The sequence below is a fragment of the Phyllobates terribilis genome, unplaced genomic scaffold (genome assembly GCF_046119375.1).
Source record: "Phyllobates terribilis strain yellow unplaced genomic scaffold, ASM4611937v1 Scaffold_8__6_contigs__length_399053987, whole genome shotgun sequence".
In the NCBI taxonomy this organism is placed as follows: domain Eukaryota; kingdom Metazoa; phylum Chordata; class Amphibia; order Anura; family Dendrobatidae; genus Phyllobates; species Phyllobates terribilis.
Window position 1 is genome coordinate 307,408,570 of NW_027362768.1, and position 10,163 is coordinate 307,418,732.

Below are 10,163 nucleotides of genomic sequence, written 5' to 3' on the forward strand. Positions count from 1 at the left end.
TGGCATATATGTTTCCCATCCTGGTCCCCTTCCTGGTATATACAGTATGTCCCCCATCCTGGTATATATGATCCCCTCCTTGGAATATATGTTCCCCATTCTGGGCCCCTTCCTGGTATATATGTCCCCCATCCTAGTATATATGTCCCCCATCCTGGTCCTCTTCCTGGTATATACAGTATACTCCCCATCCTTGGCCCCTTCCTGGTAGTGTATATCCCCCATGCTGGAATATATGATTCCCTTCTTGGTATGTATGTCCCCAATCCCGGAGCCCTTCCTGGTATATATGTTCCCCATCCTGGTATATATGTCCCCCATCCTGATCCTCTTCCTGGTATATATGTCACCCATTCTGGCCCCCTTCTTGGTATATATTTCCCCCATGCTGTGCCCCTTCCTGGTATATGTGTCTCCCATCCTGGTATATATGTCCCCCATCCTGGTCCCCTTCCTGGTATATACAGTATGTCCCCCATCCTGGTATATATGATTCCCTTCTTGTTATATATGTCCCCAATCCTGGAGCCCTTCCTGGCATATATGTTACTAATCCTGGTATATATGCCCCCCATCCTAATCCTCTTCCTGGTATATATGTCCCCCATTATGGGCCTCTTCCTGGTATATATGCCCCCATTATGGCCCCCTTCCTGGTATATATGCCCCCCATCCTGGGTCCCTTCTAATATACATGTCCCCCATTCTGCTTCTGCATAAAAAAAAACAAAAAACATTCTTCTCACCTTCCTCCAGTCCTACAACGTACAGTGTCCTCTTCTGTAGCCAGCGCAGAGGCCGGCAGCTGACATCGGCATGCCTGATATAGCGACGTTTGATGTCACTGCCATGCGACGCCAATGCATGGCACGCATACGTCAACTGCGGGCCTCTGATTGGAGGGTCCCTGCCGGCAATACTCTTCAGCTGCATGTACATCCTTGGACACACCTTCAGCTGAAGTAGGTGTCATCGGGCCCCCCTCCAGCACAAGCCCGGTTGTGTTTGCACCCTCTGTGACTGGGAGCGTTAACACCCCTATATACTGTATATATGTATACAAGTCTGCTGCTTCGCTCACCTGGACTCGGTTACATATGTGATGGGATACAGCGAATGTTTAGCCAAGTCCATCTTTATATAAGATAAAAAACATGAGTAAGACATATGGAACTGTCCCCCATATTAAAAATGTTTCTATTTTATGTGGACAGCTTTAGTCTATTTTCCTCTGTTATCAGCCATCTCAGGCTGGGGGTTGCTGGCTATAGGGTACTTTCAAAGAAGTCTCCACTGGTTAGTCCCAGTATTATAACTCTTCTCCATTCAATTAAAGGGGTTATCCACAGTTGGGGGCATTTTTTTGTTTACTTAACTGCTAAAAACATTTTTGCAATTGAGTCTCATTAAAAATATTGCACCTTTTGGCTTTTACTGTCTATGAGGTTTTCTGCGTATTGAACTTTGATGTTGTCTGTGGTTATGAATCAGATGGGAGAAGCTCATAAAAAGGCAGGTAAAAGATTTACAAACTCTCCTGTTAGATTGAGCTCACTGATGTATTTTCAGTTAACTCATTTTAATCTGATGGATTTCAATTAACTAATTTCACACTTTATTTTACACATTTTTGAACTTAGCTGTGCTCTATGGTCATAAATTAGATGAGAAGAACTAAAACAAACAATAGTAAAAGAGTTGTAAACTCTTCTGTCGTAACAAGCTCACTTATGGGTTCTCAGTTCCTTTCGCACTTTTTTTTTTACACATTTTTGAACTTTGATGTGGTCTTCACAATTAAATTAGATGAGAGGAGCTAAAAAAGACAGGTAAAAGAGTTATAAATGCTTCTGTCAAAACAAGCTCACTGATGGATTCTCAGTTAAATCATTTTACACTTTTTTTTATACATTTTTGAACTTTGATGTAGTTTGCAGTCATAAATTAGACGAGAGGAGCTAAAAAACAGCTAAAAGGCCACAGCCCCACTGTAACGGGTCTGGGAGGCGGAACCTCTGAGCTACTATACAAGGGGGCGGTCCTTGTAAGGGAGCGGGTGGCGACCAGGCAGGCAGTCACAGCAGGTGACCGGGACAGTCTCTAGATGAACGGGCAGATGGTCACGGCAAGTGACCGGGGCAGTCTCTGGATGAACGGGCAGATGGTCACGGCAAGTGACCGGGGCAGTCTCTGGGTAAAGGGTTGGTACGACCTGTGGCGGCTGATGGTAGACGTGAGCTCCCAGGTGAGCAGGCGAGAGTCTCTGGATAAACGGGTGGTCACGGCATTTGACGGCGGAGCCTCCAGGAAGACCAACAGACAGGCGGCAGATGAGCGCTCCCAGGTGAGCGGGCAGAAGTCTCTGGACAGGCGGGTGGTCACAGCACGTGACGGCAGAGCCTCCAGGTAGGCTAGGAGACAGGCAGCAGATGAGCGCTCCCAGGTGAGCGGGCAGGAGTCACTGGACAGGCAAGTGGTCACAGCACGTGACGGCGGAGCCTCCAGGTAGGCTAGCAGGCAGGTAGCAGATGTGCGCTCCCAGGTGAGCGGGCAAGCTGGTCCATAGACAGACTGACAGGAGTTGGAAGGCAGACCGTCGGACCTCAGGCAAGCAGGCAGGTAGCTGATGTGCGCTCCCAGGTGAGCGGGCAAGCTGGTCCTTAGACAGACTGACAGGAGTTGTAAGGCAGACCGTCGGACCTCAGGCTAGCAGGCAGGTAGCAGAATATCAGGCAGGAATAAGACAGCAAGCTGGCAGGAATCTGGCAGGTATCTGGCAGGTAACTGGCAACGGGACCTGAGGGCTGAAGCAGAGTAGTGAACAGAGCAACAACATTGCTCGGGCACCTCCATTTTGGAGGAGGTGCCTTATATATGGTGAAGTCCTCCGGCCATTGGCCGGGGACTCCTTAGGACGGCGCGCGCGGCCCCTTTAAGAGGGAGGGAGAGCGCGCGCGCCCTAAGCACAGTGGCCGGGAAGGAGCGCGCGCTGCCAGCAGAGCGGGAGGAGGACGCCGGGCACGGAGCAGAGAGGTGAGGGGAACAGCGTCCCTGCCTAGCAGAGGGCAGGGACACCGGCGCTACAGTACCCCCCCCTTTAGGCCCCCCCTTTTTTAGGCCAGACAGAAATTTAGCAAGGATAAGAGGGGCATGGATGTTCTCCCGGGGCTCCCACGTTCTCTCCTCAGGACCAAACCCCTTCCAATCTACTAGAAAAAAGGTCTTTCCTCTTACCCTTTTGGTGGCAAGAATGTTCTCTACCTCAAACTCGTCCTCAGCAGAAACCGGAGCAGGAGGCGTACCTGTAGACTTGGAAAAAGAGTTAAGTACCACAGGTTTGAGGAGAGATACATGGAAGGAGTTAGGGATCCGTAAGTTGGCCGGGAGTTTCAATTTATAGGCCACCGGGTTGATCTGACTGATGACCTCCAGAGGACCGATGAACCGAGGCCCTAACTTGTAAGAAGGTATCTTGAGTCGGACATATTTAGATGAGAGCCAGACTTTATCTCCAGGACGAAATTGTGGAGGATCCAGGCGTTTTTTGTCAGCGTGTCTTTTCATCCGTTCGGACGACTGAAGGAGTGCGGATCGGGTACTCTCCCAAATGGAGGAAAATTTGCTAACGAGAGATTCCGCAGCCGGGTTGTCCACAGAGGTGGAGACAGGAAAAGGAATCCGAGGATGCTGACCGAAAACTACAAAAAACGGGGATTTGGAGGAGGATTCGCTCTCGTGATTGTTATAAGAGAACTCGGCCCATGGTAGGAGATCCACCCAGTCTGAATGATGAGCATTAACGAAGTGCCGGAGGTAACTGGTCAGGTTCTGATTGATCCGCTCCACTTGACCATTGGACTGAGGGTGGTAAGCGGAAGAGAAGTCCAGGGTGACGTCTAGCAGTTTACAAGTGGCTCTCCAGAAGCGTGAGGTGAACTGTACCCCACGATCCGACACGATGTGGAGGGGCAGGCCATGAAGACGAAAGATGTGACGAATAAAGTCTTTAGCTAGCTCGGGTGCAGACGGGAGGCCTGGCAGGGGAACGAAATGAGCCATCTTGGAGAAGCGGTCAGCGACCACCCAAATGACCGTACAACCGGCAGAGACTGGGAGGTCAGTTATAAAGTCCATTGCTATATGCTGCCAGGGGGCAGCAGGTACATAAAGCGGAAGGAGGCGACCGGCTGGCAGATGTCTGGGAACCTTGTTGCGGGCGCAGGACACACAGGCAGAAACAAAGTCTATTACGTCCTTGTGCAGGGTAGGCCACCAGTAGTGCCGGGTAATAAGCTGGAGGGTGTTTTTCTGACCGGCATGGCCAGCCAGTTTAGACGAGTGACCCCAGTGAAGGATCTTCTCCCGATCAGGTACTGATACGAACGTCTTTCCGGGAGGGAGACGATTTAGACTCACGGGAGCCACCTGCATTACTCTGGCGGGATCGATGATGTGTTTCGGATCTTCCTCGAGATCAGACACCAGAAAGGATCGAGACAAGGCGTCCGCCTTGACGTTTTTGTCAGCCGGGCGAAAATGAAGAACAAAATCAAAGCGAGCAAAAAACAAGGACCACCGGGCTTGGCGCGGGTTAAGTCTCTGGGCATGCTGGAGGTAAGCCAAGTTCTTGTGGTCAGTGTAAATTATTACCGGGTGAAGAGCCCCCTCGAGCAGGTAACGCCACTCCTCCAATGCCAGTTTGATGGCCAATAACTCTCGGTCTCCTATGGAATAATTGCGCTCTGAGGAGGAGAAGAGTTTAGAGAAGAAGCCACAAGTTACCATCCTCCCGGAAGATGATTTTTGAGTAAGTACCGCTCCGGCTCCAGAGGAGGAGGCGTCAACTTCCAGGAAGAACTGCTTGTTGCCGTCCGGGCGATGCAGCACCGGGGCGGAAGAGAAGGCCTGTTTTAAGGAAAGAAAGGCCTCCTCTGCTTCGGGCGGCCACTCTTTGGGATTAGTACCCTTACGGGTGAGCGCGGAAATTGGGGCAGTCCGGGAAGAGAAGTGTGGTATGAAGAGGCGGTAGTAGTTGGCGAAGCCCAGGAACCGCTGAATGGCCTTCAACCCCTCCGGTCGAGGCCATTTCTCGATGGCAGACAGTTTCTCTGGATCCATTCGTAGGCCGGTCTGAGAAATAATGTAGCCCAAAAACGGAAGCGAGGTCTGCTCAAAGAGGCACTTCTCGTATTTAGCGAAGAGGTGATTCTGCCTGAGCCTGAGCAGGACCTGACGAACGTCCCTCCGGTGAGTCTGGAGATCCGGAGAGAAGACCAAGATGTCGTCCAGGTACACCACTACGCAGGAGTAGAGAAGGTCCCGGAAGATGTCATTGACCAACTCTTGAAAGATGGCAGGAGCGTTACAGAGACCAAAGGGCATTACCAGATATTCATAGTGGCCGTCCCGGGTGTTGAATGCCGTCTTCCATTCATCCCCCTGACGGATACGAACCAGGTTGTACGCCCCACGGAGATCCAGTTTGGTGAAGATTCTAGCCCCCCTCAGACGATCAAATAACTCCGGAATGAGCGGAAGGGGGTACTTATTTTTCACCGTGATCTGGTTAAGGCCTCTATAGTCTATACAGGGACGGAGAGAGCCGTCCTTCTTTTTGACGAAAAGGAAGCCTGCTCCCGCCGGGGAGGTAGATTTCTGGATGAATCCCCTGGCCAGATTCTCCTCAATATATTCGGACATCGACCGGGTCTCAGCAGCGGATAATGGATAAATACGCCCACGGGGAGGAGTAGTACCGGGTAACAGGTCGATAGGGCAGTCGTATGGTCTATGAGGGGGTAGTGTCTCTGCCTCCTTTTTATTAAAGACATCAGCATAAGACCAATAAGGAATCGGAAGTCCAGGTAGATTAGCTGGGGTAGGAGAAGGACGGACGGGATGGACGGGAACCAGACAGGTCTTATGGCAGTCCTGTCCCCAGCGAAGGACCTCTCCGGTCTGCCAGTCAAGCACGGGTGCATGTCTCTGGAGCCAAGGTAGACCTAGCAAGAGGGCGTGAGAGAGTCCAGGCAGAACATGAAAGGAGATACTCTCAGAATGCAGCATTCCCACCTGCAGAGTAATGGATTCGGTGATGAGTTGGATGGGGCGTGGTAAGAGACCCCCATCCACGGCAGCAACAGACAAGGGTACAGCCAGAGGTTTGGTGGGGATGCGGTATTTCTCTACCAGGGACTGTGAAATAAGATTCCCGGCTGCTCCAGAGTCAAGTTGGGCTAGTTCGAAATAACAGTTCTCCCCGCAGACGATTGAGACTGACAGCAGCAGAGATGGAGAGGATTTATTCTTGTCTAGGTCGACCTCTCTGAGCGAACCTAGACACAGGCGTTTCCCGACCTCTCCGGGTAGGCACGGATCCGGTGCTCCTTACTGCCACAGTAGAAACAGCTCCCCTCAGCGCGGTGTAAGTCCTGACGGGTTTTGACCATCTTGGTCTGGTCGACCTGCATAGGCTCAGGAGAGTGTACCTGGGGAGAGACGGAGGGAGTGACGGGTTTCTGAAGAGTAGGAGCTAGACGTGGAAACCTCCTCTCACGGGTGACCTCTTTGGCACGCTCCTGGAACCGTAGGTCAATCCGGGTGGCAAGAGTTATTAGGTCATTGAGAGTGGTAGGAATGTCCCGACCGGCAAGTTCATCTTTAATACGGCCGGACAGACCCTCCCAGAAGACGGATACCAGAGCGTCGTTATCCCAGGCCAGCTCCGAGGCAAGGGTACGGAACCGTATGGCATATTGGCCCACGGTGAGACTTCCCTGACGGAGGCGTAGCAGTGATGATGCGGATGAGGTCTTCCGTCTGGGTTCGTCGAAGACTTTCCGGAAAGCCGTGAGAAAGGCAGGCAAGTCGGACACCAGGGGGTCTCCTCTCTCCCATAGAGGATTTAGCCAAGCCAGGGCCTCCCCGGTGAGATGGGACATGATGAAGGCAATTTTGGCCCGGTCGGAGTTAAACTGGTGGGACAATAGTTCAAAGTGCAGGGTGCACTGATTTATGAAGCCCCGAGCCTGGGCGGAGTCGCCTCCGAAGCGAGGAGGTGCAGAAAGCCGGGGTCCGGGGTAGGATACCATGGTATTAGTGGGCAGCGGAGCTGCCGGATTGCGAGTCATGGCACTGGCGGAGGTTGCTGGCGGAGCAGTCAGAGTGTCCAGGCGAGAATTGACATTCCGCAGGTGACCCAGGATGGACTCCTGTTGGGACCTCTGACGGGACAGTTCATGACACAGGTCCGAGAGCGAGGGAGCTTGGGTGCCACCGGGTTCCATGGCCCGAGCAAACTGTAACGGGTCTGGGAGGCGGAACCTCTGAGCTACTATACAAGGGGGCGGTCCTTGTAAGGGAGCGGGTGGCGACCAGGCAGGCAGTCACAGCAGGTGACCGGGACAGTCTCTGGATGAACGGGCAGATGGTCACGGCAAGTGACCGGGGCAGTCTCTGGATGAACGGGCAGATGGTCACGGCAAGTGACCGGGGCAGTCTCTGGATGAACGGGCAGATGGTCACGGCAAGTGACCGGGGCAGTCTCTGCATGAACGGGCAGATGGTCACGGCAAGTGACCGGGGCAGTCTCTGGGTAAAGGGTTGGTACGACCTGTGGCGGCTGATGGTAGACGTGAGCTCCCAGGTGAGCAGGCGAGAGTCTCTGGATAAACGGGTGGTCACGGCATGTGACGGCGGAGCCTCCAGGAAGACCAACAGACAGGCGGCAGATGAGCGCTCCCAGGTGAGCGGGCAGAAGTCTCTGGACAGGCGGGTGGTCACAGCACGTGACGGCAGAGCCTCCAGGTAGGCTAGGAGACAGGCAGCAGATGAGCGCTCCCAGGTGAGCGGGCAGGAGTCACTGGACAGGCAGGTGGTCACAGCACGTGACGGCGGAGCCTCCAGGTAGGCTAGCAGGCAGGTAGCAGATGTGCGCTCCCAGGTGAGCGGGCAAGCTGGTCCATAGACAGACTGACAGGAGTTGGAAGGCAGACCGTCGGACCTCAGGCAAGCAGGCAGGTAGCTGATGTGCGCTCCCAGGTGAGCGGGCAAGCTGGTCCTTAGACAGACTGACAGGAGTTGTAAGGCAGACCGTCGGACCTCAGGCTAGCAGGCAGGTAGCAGAATATCAGGCAGGAATAAGACAGCAAGCTGGCAGGAATCTGGCAGGTATCTGGCAGGTAACTGGCAACGGGACCTGAGGGCTGAAGCAGAGTAGTGAACAGAGCAACAACATTGCTCGGGCACCTCCATTTTGGAGGAGGTGCCTTATATATGGTGAAGTCCTCCGGCCATTGGCCGGGGACTCCTTAGGACGGCGCGCGCGGCCCCTTTAAGAGGGAGGGAGAGCGCGCGCGCCCTAAGCACAGTGGCCGGGAAGGAGCGCGCGCTGCCAGCAGAGCGGGAGGAGGACGCCGGGCACGGAGCAGAGAGGTGAGGGGAACAGCGTCCCTGCCTAGCAGAGGGCAGGGACGCCGGCGCTACACCCACTATCAGTATTTGGTGAGTATTCGGTCAGTATTTTTTCTCACGAGTGGGAGCCAAAACCAGGAGTGGGCGATAAATGCAGAATTGGTGACTTGTATCTATTATACCTTCTCTCTGATTGTTCCTCACCTGGTTTTGGCTCTCATTCCTGAGAAAAATTACTGACTGAATACTGATAGTGGGGCCGTGGCCAAAGAGTTATTATCCCTTCTGTCGTAACAAGCTCACTTATGGATACTCAGTTAACTAATTTTACACATTTTTTTGAACTTTGATGTGGTCTGCTTTCATAAACTAGATGAGAGGAGCTCAGAAAAAGGCAAGTAAAAGAGTTACAAACTCTATTGTCAGAACAAGCTCACTGATGGATTCTCCGTTAACTAATTTTACACATTTTTTTACACATTTTTGAACTTTGATGTGGTCTGCAGTCATACATTAGATGAGAGGAACTTAAAAAATCAACAGCTAAAAGAGTTAAAAACTCTTCTGTCATAACAAGCTCACATATGGATCCTCAGTTAACTCATTTTACACTCTTTTATATATTTTTTGAACTTTGACGTGGTCTGCTTTTGTAAATTGAATAACAAGCTCAGAAAAAGGCAAGTAAAAGAGTTATAAACTCTGCTGTCAGATAATCTCAATGATGGATTGTCCGTTAACTCATTTTACACATTTTTTGAACTTTGATGTGGTCTGAGTCATAAATTAGGAGGAGCTATAAAAACACAGGTGAAAAAATTATAAACTCTTCAGTCGTAACAAGCTCACTTATGGATTCTCATTTAACTCATTTTACACATTTTTTTGAACTTTGATGTGGTCTCCAGTCGTCAATTAGATGAGAGAAGTTATAAAAACAGCTAAAAGAGTTAAAAACCCTTCTGTCATAACAAACTCACTTATGGATCCTCAGTTAACTCATTTTACACTTTTTTTACACATTTTTTGAACTTTGATGTCGTCTGCATTTGTAAATTTAATGAGAGAAGCTCAGAAAAGAAAAAAAATAGAAAAAAAAGAAGAAAGAGACAATGTAATATGGAAATGCAGTCAATAGTGCATGAGTCAATAGTGTTAAATAAAAAAATTCCAAAATTTATTACTGTGCACTGCTAGCATGTTTGTGTCAGTGCACATTAATACATTTAGGAATTTTTTGATTTAACACTATTGACTCATAGGTGTGCATTTCCATATTACATTGTCTCTTTCTTCATTTTTTTTTTTTTTGCTTCAGATTATCTTGTCAATGTAGGTATTTTGCACCAGGTCACTTTTTGCCCTATGATTGGCACTGGTGCACCCCCATTTACATATATCTATCAAGCTCAGAAAAGGGTACGTAAAATAGTTATAAACTCTGCTGTCAGACAATCTCACTGATGGATTCTCTGTTAACTCATTTTACACAATTTTTTACTCATTTTTTGAACTTTGATGTGGTCTGCAGTCATAAATTAGATGAAAGGAGCTAGAAAAACCCAGGTGAAAGAGTTATAAACTCTTCTGTCGTAACAAGCTCACTTATGGATTCTCATTTAACTCATTTTACACATTTTTTTGAACTTTGACGTGGTCTCCAGTCATAAATTAGATGAGAGGAGCTAAAAAAAAGACCAGGTAAAAGACTTATAAACTCTCCCGTCAGGACGAGCTCACTGATGGATTTT